General features: G+C 42.9%; 2 protein-coding genes and 1 long non-coding RNA gene across 3 annotated transcripts in view; 2 read left to right on the forward strand and 1 right to left on the reverse strand.

Moving 5' to 3' along the window:
* Positions 1-1,628, reverse strand: part of LOC109460015 (general transcription factor II-I repeat domain-containing protein 2) — a 65,579-nt gene extending 63,951 nt beyond the window's left edge. Inside the window, exon 1 of the mRNA XM_019755013.2 lies at positions 1,441-1,628. The gene's annotated coding sequence lies outside the window, so the exon portion shown is untranslated. The remainder of the gene's footprint in view (positions 1-1,440) is intronic.
* A 7,071-nt stretch (positions 1,629-8,699) lies between these two features.
* LOC141570388 (uncharacterized) lies at positions 8,700-11,199 on the forward strand. Its single transcript, XR_012494391.1, has 3 exons — positions 8,700-8,946; positions 9,629-9,726; positions 10,109-11,199. It is a non-coding gene; the product is annotated as an uncharacterized LOC141570388 (long non-coding RNA).
* A 5,324-nt stretch (positions 11,200-16,523) lies between these two features.
* Positions 16,524-16,728, forward strand: part of RCC1L (RCC1 like) — a 38,177-nt gene continuing 37,972 nt past the window's right edge. Inside the window, exon 1 of the mRNA XM_074328447.1 lies at positions 16,524-16,706. The gene's annotated coding sequence lies outside the window, so the exon portion shown is untranslated. The remainder of the gene's footprint in view (positions 16,707-16,728) is intronic.

Genomic DNA, 16,728 nt, shown 5'->3' on the forward strand with positions numbered 1-16,728 from the left:
AGAGGAGAAAGGCTGCTCAATTCTTTAGCTGCAGCTCTGGGCAATGTCACATCTTTTATATAGACATCTGCTTATTTCAAATTACCAAACTGTGAAAAATTTCCCCTTTAAAACACAAAGCTTGGCCCAACAATTCCACTCCTTGGCATATATACAAGAGTTGAAAACATACATGCACACAAAAACATGTACACGAACGCTTATTGCAGCATTATTCACAATAGCGAAAAAGGGGAAACAAGTCCCCGTAAATCTACAGATAATGAAAATGTGGTTTACCCATACAATGATTAGTTGGCCATAAAAAAGAACGAAAGAAGCCAGACCCAAAAGACTCCAGGAAATGTCCAGAATTGGTAGAGAGTACATTAGCGATTGCCAAGGGTTAAGGTGGGAAATGGGGAACAACTGCCTGATGCACATGGGGTTTCTTTTTAGATGATGAAAAATGTTCTGGAATTTGATAGTGGGGATGTTTGCAAAACTCTTATGAATAAATTCAAAACCACTGAATTATGCACTTTTAAAGGGTAACTTTTACGTTGTATCTCAATAAAGCTGTTATTAAACAGCAAAGCTTGGATTTGAAGCCTGTAAAATATAGCCATGCGAGTCTTTTTCCCCCCTTTATCTCTAAACCAGGGGTGTCCAAACTGCGGCCCACGGGCCAACTGCGGCCCACAATCCATTGTTAATTGGCCCACAGCAAATTCCAAAAATATATTTAGCTTACTTAAATAAACCAGGTGAGGCAATACATACTTCACCTCAAGTGAGTGGCCCAGCTGTTTGTGTATTTTACCGCCTATGGCCCTTGGTGAAAACCATTGAAAAAAGTTTGGACACTCCTGCTCTAAACCATAACAGTTTGGACTGCAGTCCTAGGCCAGAAGCTCTGCTCAGGGCCTCAGAATTGGTTTTCTGCCAACAGGCCACAGGAGGCTGCACCGCTGACAAAACCCAAGCCACCGGCTACTGGGTAAGAAAGGTGAGGGGCATTGTTAGGGCGCCTCCCCGAGTAGCTGGGGACAGTTACCAGGCAACTGCAGCGCCTCACCTAACCAATCAGACACTCCGCACACAGCGCGAGAGCCCCGCGCACGTCAGGCGGAGCGTGACCTCACCCGCACCGGACCCCAGAGCCCAGAGTCCCCAGCATCCTCCCATCGCCCCGCCCAGCCAATCAGAAAGGAGAAGGATGCGCGGTCCCTGCCTGCGACCGTTGCCCACACGGCCGGTTTCCCTGCCCCACCCCCACTCCTTGGGCCCTGCCCCCGGCAATCGGATTCTGGGGGCCGCTGAGCCGGCGAGGAAAGGGGCGCTTCCCTTCGTGCGCCTTGGTGGGAGGCGTCCCCAAGCCTCCCCTTCTCCAGGCCCGTGGGAGGAGAAAGTTCCAAGAAAAGCACCCGCGTTTAATGGCGGCGGGGGCGGGGTACGCACCTGAGGTCCCCGTTAGCGGGCAGCGACCGCCTGACCGCGGGGTCCGAGGGCTGGGCCACTAGGGAGCGGCCAAAGGCCGAGGGCAGCAGCCGGGACGGCGAAGAGGCGGGGGCGCGGCGTGTGGGCGGCGGCCTAGGCCCTGCTCCCCACTATCCCTCCTTTTTCTTTCTTTTCCCTTTTTTTTTTTTTTGGCTTCCTGGAAGGCAGCCTCAACTCGTGTGTCCGCAGCGCCCCAAGTGGGAGTTGCCGTTTCCGGTGCTATCTAAGTCAGTTCAGCTGCAGTTTGGAGGCTCTCAGTCCCGTTCTGCTGAAGGCCGGACAGGCTCATCCATCTCCAACCTTTGATGCGTGACTGGCATATGTCTGTTCTCATCCATAGACAAACGTGGATGTACTTTCTTGCTCTTATTGAATACACTTTTGCATGATTGCAATTTGTAGCTTTAGAGCCGTGAAGTCCCAACTCCAGTGACTGGTGAAATTGCCTTAAAGTCATCAAATTATAAACCAACAGCATGTCCTGACCTTTCTATGGGTCAGTGACGTAGCCAACCACTCATGAGCTGTCCATCAGATCATGGTGGCGTTTTATCAGTCAAATGATATAGTAGTGTTGCTTAAGTTGCAGTTACCTATCTATTTCAAATATGCCAAAAGAATAGGGTAATAGAAACCATTTACCCAGTGCTCAGACTTGAGACAATATGCCTTCATACAGAAATGTTACACAATTGAGGGCGCCGTTCTCATTCCCCTGTCTTTCCTTGACCAGCGGTCGCTGCTGTCTTGAAGTTAATATGTGGTCTGACACACATTTTCTTTTCCAAAAAGACAAAAGTGTCCCAAATTTGCTGACATTTTTCTTCAGGGGGCTATCAAACGTAAGCTTCCTAGCAGATGCTGTTTAAAAAATCTGTCCTTTCAAAATAAAGATAATTCAATTAGTTGAGAAAGTACCTGCTTTTTTGACATTTTTAAAAGAAAGTTTTGAAAATACTTCCATTCTGTTACAGTTGATTCTCTTTATTCAGAGGAGTTAATGTTCTATAAATTGTAGCAAATGCTGTGGGGACAGAGTCCCAGAGAGCAGTTTCCAGGCTCTTGGCCTTGCGGCCTCGTGTGGGGAGGTGCTGGCTCTGGGAGTGAGTGACCATCAATTGTGATTGGTTGGCCATCAGCTGTAACTGATGTAAGTATGGGGCTGCGTTGATTGGTTGGCTGGTTGGCAGGCAGAGAAGTGAATGGTGGGCTGCGGATCGTGTGGATCCTACTGCGTGTGTCTCGCCCAGCGTCCAGTGAGAATATAGTGGTGTGACTCCCCTACCTATGGCTCCGTGGGTGTTCCTTTTTGGCCTCACCATGTCCTGTGTTCTTATGTGGGGAGCGGGAACTGAGACCCCGCAGGCCACCCCACACGACTGCTGGCTTAGCAAGACTGAACCACTGCCCCCAGGGGAAAAACAAGGTTAGGTTTCTGCCAGCCTCTGGTCATTACATTTTGTGACCCTATACTACATATCCTTGTTTTGTGTGTGTTTTTGTTTAGACACCTTACTTAATATACATTGTTGATTCATTAATTGAACTCACAGCCAATAGCATTGTAACTCATGGCTAATGAAGCTTATCTAACAGGTGTTTTCTGCATAAGACATATCATAACCTGGTGCTTAGGAACGCTAGACAACACTTCAGCTCTATGCTTGAGGGGCATTTTAAACAGCAAAACCAACAAAAACCACATACAAAAAAATGTGAAGACTATAGCATTAAACAGACCAGGAAAAGGATACTTGTTTATAGTGCAATAGATGAAACAAAAGATGGTCGCTTTGTTTTACCGCAACTGGGAATGTGTGCAGCAGGCAACTCAAATTTTTTGCCACTCTCTACTTGTCCACAAAAGACCAGGGAAATCACTGTGAGTAGTGGTTCTGGGTTTACCTATAAATTTTAGTGAGTAGGTAAATTTACAAATACAAAATTTCTCTCTTATTCTTTCTTGAACCCATTCCAATTAACGCCCATCACTCCACTAAGACATTCCCCCCCCCCCAAGGTCACTGGTGACCTCTGAATTGCTAAATCCTATAGTCATTTTTCAGTCCATCAATTACTTGATCTATCAGCATTTTACATAACTAATCGCTGTTGACCTTCTAAGAAACCATATTTGGCTGTTGTTCTGCCTACTTTTCTGGGTATTGTCCTCAGTCTGTTGCAAGTCCTTCTTTATTTTTCCAACCTTTACGCAGAGCAGTAACTCAGGGTTTAGGGTTGGATCTCTTTCCTGTCTGCTCTCACTCCTTGGATGACCTCATCTAAACTTGGGACCTTGAATACCCCTGATATGATTATTACTCTCAAGTATGTATCTCCAGCCCAGACCCTTTACCCCAACACCAATCTATACTCTGCCTACTTTGAAATCTTCACTTGGAGGATAAACAGGCATCTCATGCATAACATACCCCACTCTCTCCCCAGTTCCTCCTGCAGTCTTCTTCCCTTTCTCAATTAACAAAACGCCATTCTTCCCAAGGATTTCTCAGGCCCAAACCTTAGAAATCCTTTATGACATCTGACAGTCATTGCTGAATATCACTAAGGTCACCTTTGAAGTGCTCCCCTTGGGAAGCTGTGCACTGATGCCAGCACCTAGTCTACCCTTCAAAGCAATTTTGGAACTCTTTCTGGAATGGCCATCAGAGCTGTCCGTCGTATTACCCTTGATGTCCTGAATGTCATCAAGATGTCTTCCTTTCAATATTTCCTTTATCTTCAGGTAAAGAAAGAAGTCATTGGGGGCCAGATCAGGTGAATAGGGAGGGTGTTCCAACACAGTTATTAGTTTACTGGCTAAAAACTCCCTCCCAGACAGTGCTGTGTGTGCTGGTGCATTGCGGTGATGCAAGAGCTCCTTTGAGACCATTTTTGCACATACCTTTCTCATGCCAAGATTTTCAGTTAAGATTTTCCTAACTGTTTCTCTATCAATGTTTTCTTGGTCTGCTATGCTTCTCAGCCGACAATTTTGATGCACAATTTGATGAATTTTTGCAATGTTTTCGTCAGTTCTGCTTGTTATTAACTGGCCTGATCTTTCTTCATCAGTGACGTGTTCTCTCCCATCAGAAAAACATTTAATCCATTTGTACACTGCCGTTTTCTTCATGGCATTATCCACATAAACTTGGACTAACATGTCCCTGATATCACTTGCGCTCTTGCCAAGTTTAACAAGAAACTTAATGTTTGTTCATTGCTTTAATTCGAGCTCAGACATTCTCGCGATGGCACACAAAAACACACAACAACCATAATGAACACCACTCAGCAAAGACACCACAACATATTGACACAAACACAGCTGTGAGACACTGATGTACCAAGATTATGAAACCTTACCAAGCTGTTTGTACAGTGCTGCCAATGTAAGTGCAAGGTGGTTGTCAGACCTCGTATATATTTAGATACACAAATACCACTGTGTTACAATTGCTGTGTAGGTTTGTAGCCTAGGAGCAATAGACTATAACATATAACCTAGGTGTGTAGTAGGCTAGCCCAACCATGTTTGTGTAAGTGCACTCGGTGATGTTCCCACAATGTAGAAATTGCCTAACAGCCCATTTCTCAGAAGGTCTCTCCATCATTAAGTGATGCATGAGTATATTTTCTTTGTGGTTACCATGGGGATTGCATTTCATTTAACATCTTAAAGTTATAACTCCAATTTGCATGTATACCAGCTTAACTTCAATAGAACACAAAACTCTGCTCCTCCAACTCTGTCCCCATCACTTTCGGTTGTTGAAGTCACGAAAATTACATCTTTACATATTCTGTGCCCAAAAGCACAATTTAATAATTCTTTTAAATGCATTACTCTCTTAAATTATGTAGAAAACAAGATTTGGAGTTACAAATCAAAGTTACAATAATACTAGCTTTTAGACTTTTTTTTTCTTTAAATGCATTAGTCTCTTAAATCATGTAGAAAATAAAATAAGCAGTTACAAACCATTGTTACAATAATACTAGCTTTTATAATTGTCTATTTATTTACCTTAATTGAGATCTTCAGTTCTCCATATGACTTCAAGTTACTGTCTAGTATCCTTCCATTTCAGGTTACAGGACTCACTTGAGCATTTCTTACAGGGCAGGTGTAGTGGTCACAAACTCCCTCCTCTTGTTTATTTTCAATAAGGGTGCCAAGACAATGCAACAGGGAAAGACAGTGTTTTCAACAAATGGTGCTGGGAAAACTGGATATCCACATGCAAAAGAAGAAAGTTGGACCCTTACCTTACAATATATACAAAAAGTAACACAAAATGAATCAAAGACATAAACATGGAGCTAAAACTACAAAATTCTTCAAGAAAACGGGAAAAGCTTCATGACATTGGATTTGGCATAGGTAAATTGGACTTCATCAAAGCAAAAACTTTATGCATCAAAGGACGCTTAACAGAGTGGAAAGGCTATCCATGGAATAGGAATATTTGCAAATCAAATATTTGATGAGGGGTTAATATCCAGACTATGTAAAAAACTCCTACCATGTTTCCCCCAAAATAAGACCTAGCTGGACAACCAGCTCTAATGCGTCTTTTGGAGCAAAAGACCGGGTATAATATAATATAATATAATACCCGGTCTTACATAGTATAAGCTAGGTCCGGCTAGGTCTTATTTTCAGGGAAACATGGTATAACTCAACAACAACATCAACACACAATCCAATTCAAAAATGGGCAAGAAAATTGAATAGCCCTTTCTCAAAGGAAGGCATGCAAATGGCCAACAGCCACATGGCAAGATGCACAATGTTGTTAGTCATTAGGGAAATGCAAATCAAAACCACAATGAAATATCACTTCACACCCATCAGAACATTTATTCTTTCTCCCCCTTCCCCCTCCCCCTTCCCCCACCTCAACTCCGAGTCAAGCCGTTGTTCTCAGTCTAGTTGTGGAGATCACAGCTCACTGGCCCATGTTGGCATTATGAGCATTGCGCTCTACCCCGCTGAGCTAGTTGGTCGCCGGCCACTGGCTGGCTGCTCACGACCGCTCACAGCAGATCACGGCATCTCTCACTGGCTGCCAGCCACTCACTCTGGCTGCCCACCACTCACGGGCAGCACATGGCAGCTTACCGCAGCTCAGCTCCAGGTTGAGCCGTTTGTTCTCAATCTAGCTGTAGAGGGCGCAGCTCACTGGCCCATGTGGGAATCCAACCAGCAACCTTGGTGTTAGGAGCACAGCCCTCCAATCACCTGAGCCACCCGGCCGCCCCAGGACATTTATTCTTAAAAAAACAAAAAAAAAAAAACACAAAAAACTGAAACCCAGAAAATAACATGTTGGTGAGAATGTGGAGATGTTGGAACTACGTGCATTGCTGGTGGGGACGTAAAGTAGTATAGCTACTGTGGAGACCATTTTGGTAGTTCCTAAAAAAGCTAAACATAGAATTACAAAAATTCGACTCCTAGGTATATAGCGAAAACTACTGAAAGCAGAGACTCAGATACTTCTACACCAATGTTCATTGCAGAATTATTCACAATAGCCAAAGGTGGAAATAACCCAAGTGTCCTTGAACATGTGAATGGATGAACAAAATGTGGTGTATACATATGGTGGAGTAGCATTAAGCCATAAAAAGAAATTGAGTTCTGATAAATGCTACCACATGATGAACCTTGAAGATACTACGCTAATTAAAATAATCTGGACACAAAGGACAAATCTGATTTCACTTACATGAGGTACTTAGAATAGGTGAATTCATAAAGACAGAAAGTAGATTACAGGCTACCTGCAGCTGGGTGGAAGGAAGAATGGGCATTTATTGCTTAATGATTACAAAGTCTCTGTTAGGGGTCATGAAAAAGTTTTGCATATGGAAGTAGTAATGGTTGCATAACATTGTGAGTATACATAACGCCACTGAATCATACATTGAAAAACTGTTACAGTGATAAATTTTGTCTGACAATGAAGTTCGTGAACTTGTTGCAATGATGTTGCTAATCTTTTTTTTTTTTAATTAAAGTTCATTGGGGTGACAATTGTTAGTAAAGTTACATAGATTTCAGGTGTACAATTCTGTATTACATTATCTATAAATCCCATTGTGTGTTCACCACCCAGAGTCAGTTCTCCTTCCATCACCATATATTTGATCTCCTTTACCCTCATCTACCACCCCCCTCCCCCCGTACCCTCTGGTAACCACTAAACTATTGTCTGTGTCTATGAGTTTTTGTTTCTCATTTGTTTGTCTTATTCTTTTGTTGTTTTTGGTTTATATACCACATATAAGTGAAATTATATGGGTCTCTGCTTTTTCTGTCTGACTTATTTCACTTAGCATTATAATCTCAAGACCCATCCATGTTGTCACAAATGGTCCTATTTCATCTTTTCTTACCGCCGAATAGTATTTCATTGTGTACATATGCCACAGCTTCTTTATCCATTCATCTATGGAAGGACATTTTGGTTGTTTCCATGTCTTGGCCACCGTAAATAAAGCTGCAATGAACATTGGAGCACACATGTCTTTATGGATAAATGTTTTCAGATTTTTTGGGTAGATACCCAGGAGAGGGATTGTTGGGTCATATGGTAATTCTATTCATAGTTTTTGAGGAATCTCCACACTGCCTTCCATAGGGGCTGCACCAGTCTGCATTCCCACCAACGGTGTATGAGGGTTCCTTTTTCTCCACAGCCTCTCCAACACTTGTTACTATTTGTCTTGTTGATGATAGCCATTCTGACCAGGGTGAGGTGATATCTCATTGTGGTTTTCATTTGCATTTCTCTGATGATTAGTGATGTTGAGCATTTTTTCATATGTCTATTTGCCATTTGTATGTCCTCTTTGGAGAAATGTCTCTTCAGGTCCTCTGCCCGTTTTTCAATTGGGTTGTTTGATTTTTGTTGTTGAATTACATAAGTTCCTTGTATATTTTTTATATTAGCCCCTTATCAGAGGCACTGTTTGCAAAAGCTAACCTTTTTTTTTTATAGCAGAGGATTATTCATTATGAATCTGTACCAACTGGACAAACAGTTAACAAAGTTGACTGTTTGGAAGCGCTGAAAAGGCTGCATGATAAAGCTAGATGACCTGAACTTTTGCCAACAATTCATGGCTCTGGCATCACGACAATGCACCAGCTCACACGGCACTGTCTGGGAGGGAGTTTTTAGCCAGTAAACAAATAACTGTATTGGAACACCCTCTCTATTCACCTGATCTGGCCCCCAGTGACTTCTTTCTTTACCCGAAGATAAAGGAAATATTGAAAGGAAGACATTTTGATGACATTCAGGACATCAAGTGTAATATGACGACAGCTCTGATGGCCATTCCAGAAAGAGTTCCAAAATTGCTTTGAAGGGTGGACTAGGTGCTGGCGTCGGTGCATAGCTTCCCAAGGGGAGTGCTTCGAAGGTGACCATGGTGATATTCAGCAATGAGGTATGTAGCACTTTTTCTAGGATGAGTTTGTGAACTTAATTGTCTGACCTTGTATTTTACCACAATAAAATTTTTTTTTAAAGTTGAAAACACTCCCACTATATGATGCAGCCATCCCAGGTATTTACCCAAGATAAGAGTAATATACAGAGGGTGCCAAAAAAAAAAAAGTATACACAGTTTAAGAAAGGAAAACACTGTATTAGAATTGTAATACTCAATATATACCGATAGCAAAAGATGAATGAATACAAGTCACATTTGACTTCTGCAATTACAAGAGGTGCTCAAAGTGGTTACCATCAGCGTAATTTTAATACAGCTTTTTCCTTTCTTAGAATGTGTATACATTTTTTTGGCACCCTCTGTATATCAGTACAAAGACTTGTACATGAATATTCACAGCAGCTTTATTCATAATATTTGATGCAGAAAACAAGCCACAGATTCAATCAACAGGTGAATCAAACAAATCATGGTATGTCCATATAATGGAGTGGTACTCAGCAATAAAAAAGAATGAATTCTGGGTGCATGCAAAAACATGGATTAATTTCCAAAATCATCATGCTGAGTCAAAGAAGCCAGACATAACAGAGTCCATATTTTATGATTACACACACATATTATTCTAGAAAGTGCAAACTATTTCACAGTGGCGGAAAACATATCAATTTCTTAGCTCCAGAGATGAAGAAAGGAATTGGCTACAAAAGACACGAGGATGCTTTACAGGGGATGGAATTATGCTGTATTTCGATTGTGGTGATGCTCAAACAGGTAAATACATTACACATTTTTCAAAGTTTATCACATTGTACTGTTTAAATGAGTGCAGTTTATTATAAATTATACCCCCATGCTGATTTTAAAAATCAGCCCCTCACATTTCTGTATTATAAAATGTTAAAACTACTTTAAATTATGCATGTATGGTCACTGTTCTTGCTAAAATCATCTTACTACTGCTATTTTCCAACCACTGTGATTTTTAATGACAGTAAATGGCTTACAAAACAAAATAAGACATATCATTTTTTATTTAATCTTTATCTCATTATTTAAATAATTTCTTTGTATGTCTTATACACTATATATTACTATAATAATGTGTGTAAATAAGTGGTATATATTTTTTCATGTTCACATATTTTACCCATAGGGATGTGTAATCCAAATCATTTGGAGACTACTGTCCTAAAAAGTTGGAAGATTCTGTTCTTGGAAAACTGAAAGAAGAATTTATCTACAAGCAGAGGTCTAAATTCATTCAAGTAGGTGACTGAAATAGAAGATTCCAGATTGTAAAAAATGTCATTTCCTACTTAATTTCTCTCAATTAGCTCATGAATTTAATGCAACTCCAATAAATCCCCAGTGGGATTTTTAAATGCAACTGACAAGATGATTTTAAAATTTATATGAAAGTAAATGTTATGAGTAGCAAAGGTAATTTTGTGAAAGAGCAAAGAAGAGAGACTTGATTGAGTAAAAATCAGAGCATATGACAAAGCTGTAGTAGCTTAAACCTTGTCATATTGGTTCAAGAATAAATCAATAGAAACAAAGAATTTCCAGAAATTTTATGGAAATTTATCGTATGTTATAAATGGCAGTTCAAATCTTCAAATAAAGATTGTTAATAGCCAATAAATTATTTTCGTACAGGTATCTGTTTGAAACTAGAGAATTTCGGCTACTCCAAGTTAACAAATTAGACCATCTACAGGAAAATGTCCTTACAGGCGGTGGGAACATTTAGCTTGGCTAACATTAGCAGACATTTTAATAAACTGGGGTAGCTGATATTTGGACAAAAATGCACGTACTGTATTTGCCAGCAGACAACCCATATATAAAACCAACCAGGTTTTGACAGTAAAATATAAAAGCCCAGTTGTGACTATCAGCCCAACCCTCCAGCAGAGGAAACCGGCTTGTAGGCTTTTATCCTGTTTCTCGGTTAGCAGGAGCTACATCGACAGGCAAGCATCACCACCTAGTGTCTGGGCTCACATCGCAGAGCTCGTCGCGGCAGCCTTTTGTGTCCCAAATCTCAAACCAACAGTTCTGTATTTTGGATAGCCCTTACAAGTAAAATGTTTTAGAAATTTGAGAGAACCACGTAGGGTTATACATTTAGTTCTGCCAAGTAAAGATTTTTTAAAAGCCTACCATCTACCAGCATTGCCAGTTTGTAAAAGAACAGATATTTAAAACCAAAAACTCAGAGAGGCCATACACTTAGATAAAGGGACAGTCCTGCTTATAAAAGAACAGTTGAAAATTGTATATGCATTTCATAAATACATAAATATCTCCTAATTATGTTAATAATTGTCATCATTGGTTCATTTTATGTGTCAACTCAACTGGGCCACAGGATAGATGTGCGGATAGTGGTTAAAAAATTATTTCTGAGTTGGTCTGTGAAGGTGCTTCTGGAAGAGATTGGCATTTGAACTGGTGGATTGAGTACAGAAAACTACCCTCCCGCTGAACAAAAAGGCAGGAGTAGATTGAATTCTCTCTCTCTCTCTCTCTCTCTCTCTCTCTCTCTCTCTCTCTCTCTCCCCTTCTCTCTGCCTGACTGAGCTGCAACATTGCTCTTCTCCTGCCCTCGGACTGGGGCTTCCTCCTTTTGTGCTGCTGGTTCTCAGGCCTTTGAACTCGGACTAGAAACCCACCACTTGCTTTCTGAGTCTCCAGCTTGCAGACAGCAAACAATGAAATTCCCATTTCACCTACTGGTTCTGTTTCTCTGGAGAACTCTAATACAATAATATTTGCATAATTCTCCTGTATGTCTCAACTTGATCAATAAAAGCAGAGCTGGAGACAAAGACGTGTACACAGATACTTAATTTGCGAGCATTAGTGAGTAATCCGGTCCTTCCCATATAGAGGAAGGCAAACTGCCTTTCATCCTCTTTACCACCAGGATTGAAAAGAACCCATTCACCACATCAGGATCCCTAGGAAGTTCCGGAAGCTGTGTTGATCTGTTCCAGTAAAATACTGCTCCTGACACAGCAGCTACAAGTATGATTGGGCTGTGCACTTAGCTAAGTTTATAGTAGTTTAGTTATAAACTGGCTTTTACAGGAGCCAAACACGTGCACTGAGTGGGAATTTGATGGGCCTCACTACTCCTGAATCCTTACATCTTTGAAGATGGTGCTCAGGTCCGCATTTCTACCTGGAATGCAGTATGTTTTCTGACTTAATACTCGCCGGGTCCAGGTAGGGTAAGGGAACCAATGGGAGCTCTTCAGTATGGCCTTCCCAACCGTGTCCTCGGGAACCAGGGATGTTTTAACAGGGTGATGCCTGGACACATTTGACTCTCATGAGACATAATTATGCCCTCCACAAGCCCCAACTCCAACTGGGGGCCTTGTTGGTGTTTCAATTTCTAGGGCGTCAGTGTCAACTCAGACCTGCACCCAGCTCTTGGATGACCTGGTTATTCTCATTCTCCAACGTCTAGTTAACCATGGTAAGTAACCACAGGTTCCTTTGGGAAGTGATAAGGAGAATATTTATTGACTCTGTTTGTGGTGGCTCTGCAGGGTCCTTCCTCAAGTGGATCCAGCCGCCCCGCACAATTGCTGGACTCTGGTCTGAGAATTGGTCAGAAACTGAAACTGGGTGGGGCGTTAATTTTCCATTGTGCTAACCATTGTCAGTCTCCTGCTCACCAAGTTTTTCCCAGTTATACTCATCCAGGAAGCACCCTACTGTCTGCCCTTCCATCTCATCCCTCGGAACACTGTGGTCAGATAGCCAATGCCACAGTCTCTGGTGTCAGTGCACGATTGTTGCCGTGCTTCCTGTTTGACCACGTCCATCCACCTTGCCTCTGATGCTGGAGTCCAGCCACCTGGCTCTGCTGTTCTGGAACCCTACCATCTACTTTGGGAGTCTAGTTTCTGGCAGAGTAGCATCTAGTACTGTCACCCTAGCCTCGTCACGCTGAGCTTCTCAAAGATGCTACAGCTTCCTCACCAGGGCATTTCTTATTGCCTTAGTGAAGGAAGAGTCCCCTGGACTGGTTGAAGGTTGCTTCTAGGATGTTAATTCCTTCTCCCTTCCAAGTTGCATGTATGTGTGGGCCCCAGGGACTCCTTTCTGTGTCTCCGAGGTGTCCGTGGAGATTTTTTGGTGGAAGTTATAGAATGATTGATATGCACTTGGGACAGAAAGCTTGAAAAGAGTCAAAGCCTTTGTGGAACTGTACCTCCCCGTGACAGAGATATTGCCCATCAGGCTGGGGCAAATGATCAAGGCTACTGGACTGCCTACTCCAACACAATTCTCTAGATTCAGAAATTTAGGTAAAATCCCCAAACTTTACAATGGCCAAAAGGCGATCTTGCCTCCATCTTCCCAACCTCGTCTCCTACCTCTCTCCACTTCCTCACTCAGTTCCAACTATCCTGCCCTCTTGTGTGTGTGTGTGTTGGGGGTGGGAGGAGGTCCCAAACACTCTTCAGATGTGGTCAGTTAGCATTTAATCAGAAGAACCACACACTAGAGTCAGCCTTCTCTCTTTCCATCAACATTGGAGGGTTTGCTAATTAGCTTAATGAGTGTTAGAAATGGGTTTGGCGAAATTAATGGCTTCTTAATTGGTGTGTCAGTGGGGGTCCAATGAGGAGATAGAAACCATCCAGTGATTTGAATAGGGAAAGTTTAATATAAAGACTTAATCATGATAACAAGGGATTGTAGCAAAAGGGATTGTCTGGTAAGAAGAACTCTCAAGAATACAGAAATAGTAGACATTAGGAGCAGCCCCACTCCTTAGGCTGAAATAGGGCACCCCAGAAAGAGGCCACCCCCAGAGCTGAGACCTTGTTGGAAAAGGCACAACCATGGCTCCCAGATGGTAGGGGTCACTCTCATGCTGTGCACTGGGGAACTTTGCAGAGATCCATCCATTGGTGGCCAAGGAAAGTCTTCCATGGGAGGCCTCCTAGGAGGCACTCTGCTATGACATTGTCCGAGGTGGCCGCTCTGTGCTGCTGGCCATCAACTGCTGCAAGAGCTGGCTGCTAGGAGGCCATTCATGCACCTGAAACCAGGAAGGAAGGCCTCTTTCTCCTGCTATGTCTCTCCAGGAAAAATATTTAAAGGGCCCATCTTCATTTTCCCAAAGCAGTCAATGAAGAGTAGATTTATTGCTGAGAGGCAATAAACTGATACTTGACATAACTGGCGTTGGAGGATGTGAGAAATGGGCTTTCATTTGTGAAATTAGTGGTAGTCAAGACTTGGGAAGCAGATTTTTGAGCTATTCTCTCCTTTGTATACACGGGATGTGAGGATCCAGTGAGGCCTTTACTTTTTTTTTTTTAAAGTTTTTTTTTTTTTTTAATTGGGGAAGGGAAACAGGACTTTATTGGGGAGCAGTGTGTACTTCCAGGCCTTTTTTCCAAGTCAAGTTATTGTCCTTTCAATCTTAGTTGTGGAGGGTGCCGTTCAGCTTCAAGTTGCCATCCTTTCAGTCTTAGTTGTGGAGGGCGCAGCTCAGCTCCAGGTCCAGTTGTCGTTTCTAGTTGCAGGGGTCACAGCCCACCATCCCTTGTGGGAGTTAAACCGGCAACCTTGTGGTTGAGGACGCACTCCAACCAACTGAGCCATCTGGGAGGCACCTCAGCTCAAGATGCCGTGTTCAATCTTAGTTGCAGGGGGCGCAGCCCACCATCCCTTGCGGGACACGAGGAGTTGAACAGGCAACCTTGTGGTTGAGAGCCCACTGACCCATGTGGGAATCGAACCGGCAGCCTTCGGAGTTAGGAGCATGGAGCTCTAACTGCCTGAGCCACAGGGCCGGCCGAGGCCTTTACTTTTAAGAGATGTTACCTGAGGTTTTGATTTCCAAGTGGTTCTGCCAAGTCTAATGCCAACTCCTGTTAAAAGGGAAACAAAATTCTGTGTCTGGAATGTTCTATTTGCCTTGAGAAAAACTTTCATGCACCAGGCTGGTAGGTGCATCTAAAAGGACAGAGAGCTGGGACTCTCTTAAACTTACAGAATAGGTTTTATGGATCATTTGATCCCTGCTTCCTAGTGAATGTTTTTAAGTAAATGTCTGTTTGTGTGACAAAATTTGGCTTTCATTATAACCTAGTAATGAGGTTGTGGGGCTTAGCAAACCATGACCAAGGCAAAGTTTTTGGTGGCTATCATCATCTACGAAAAATAAGCTAAGAGTTGCACAGCACTGTTTTGTGTTAGCTTCCGTGGCTTGGGTCAGTTAGCAGCACCCAGGCAGTCTGTCACTTCTGGGCCTTTGTACACTCTACCAGGATATCTAATGGCTCACTAATTTTTCTGTGCTTTGGCTCAAATATTTCCTTATGTGTTAGTTTGTGTTCTCTGAGAGGTAGACACCCAGACAGAATTCAATGGGCAAGGATTTTATTATGAGAAATGCCTCTGTAAAAGAAAACAGGGGTGGGAGGAGCCTGGGAAACCTGGGACAGCCATTAGGCCATGACACAAGTCTGAACCTAAGTGAGGGAGAGAGGGGGGAGGCTGGGTAAAAGTCCTAGAGTACCATATAGCCCAAGGAAGTCCACTGGGGAATCCTCCAGCCAAAGCTGACCATCAGAGGAGCCCATGCTGCCCAGGAACATCTCTGCCTGAGTGTGTATTCCTGCCTTGCTCTGTCATTGGAGCAGTCCAAGGGAAGCATGACCTCAGTATAAACAGAGGATAGATTTCACAGCCCAGCAGACTGCTGACCTCATAGCTTTGGTTAATTACGTTCCCTGTAGTTGGAGGCCTTTGAGGAGCAGTCTCATGGTTACCACATCTTATCAGTCAGCTTTCCCTGACACCCTCCATAAAACAGCCCCACACAATGATTAAACATCAACCACATTTCTCCACGGACTATAAAAACATGGTTCACAGACTGGATACAAGGCACATTCCAGAACAACAAAGTAAACTGAACTGGTCTTGGGAGTACTTTAAAACTGGATTGGTTCTAGGTATCAGACAATATAAAGAAAATGAGAGAAAAGGAAGCAAGGGAGGGAAAAAAGAACTAGTTTGCCCTCAGCATTTGGGACTAGTATATACGTGGGAATGCTTTCACGGATCATAATGGGCTGCAAGAGATCCTACAGGCCCTAAAGTCAAAACATCTCATTCATTTTCAAAAATTCATTTCAGGTCTTGATTTTTTTTTTTTTTTTAACCTCTTTATTTTGGAGATGAGACCCACAGAAAAGAGACAACTTCCAATACCATGTAGCAAGCCATTAGCAGAGAGCCGGGACTAGAACCCAGGTCCCTAGACTCCTGGGTCATTCATTCATGAGGGTGTCCCTTGCTCCTTGCTGCATGCTGAACTCCAGTACACGGTTGGTGAGGACAATCTGAATAAACTGAAGTTGCTGCCTTCATGGAATTTCAAAGAAGATGCTCGAGTTGTATCTTAGAAGATAAGTAGGAGTTTGCCAGACATCTGCAGGAGGGCGGTGCGAAAGGCATTTGAGGCACTGTGTGCAAAGTAGGGAGGCCTGAAACAGCACCGGGATTCAGAAATCACGACCAGACTCAAGTGGAGTGACAGCTGAGGGGCGAGGTGACGCTGGGGAAGATGCACTGAAGACCGCAGGGAAATAGCTGCGGGGTTTTAGGCAGCGAATGACAATAGTAAGAGCGATACACTCTATCTCACTACGGCAGGAGCACGGACTGAGTGGCCTGGTAGCTCATGGGAGCAGGAACGGTGCAACCAGGTAAAGAAACGACGAGGGACAG

The sequence above is a fragment of the Rhinolophus sinicus genome, linkage group LG03 (genome assembly GCF_036562045.2).
Source record: "Rhinolophus sinicus isolate RSC01 linkage group LG03, ASM3656204v1, whole genome shotgun sequence".
NCBI classification, from domain to species: Eukaryota; Metazoa; Chordata; class Mammalia; order Chiroptera; family Rhinolophidae; genus Rhinolophus; species Rhinolophus sinicus.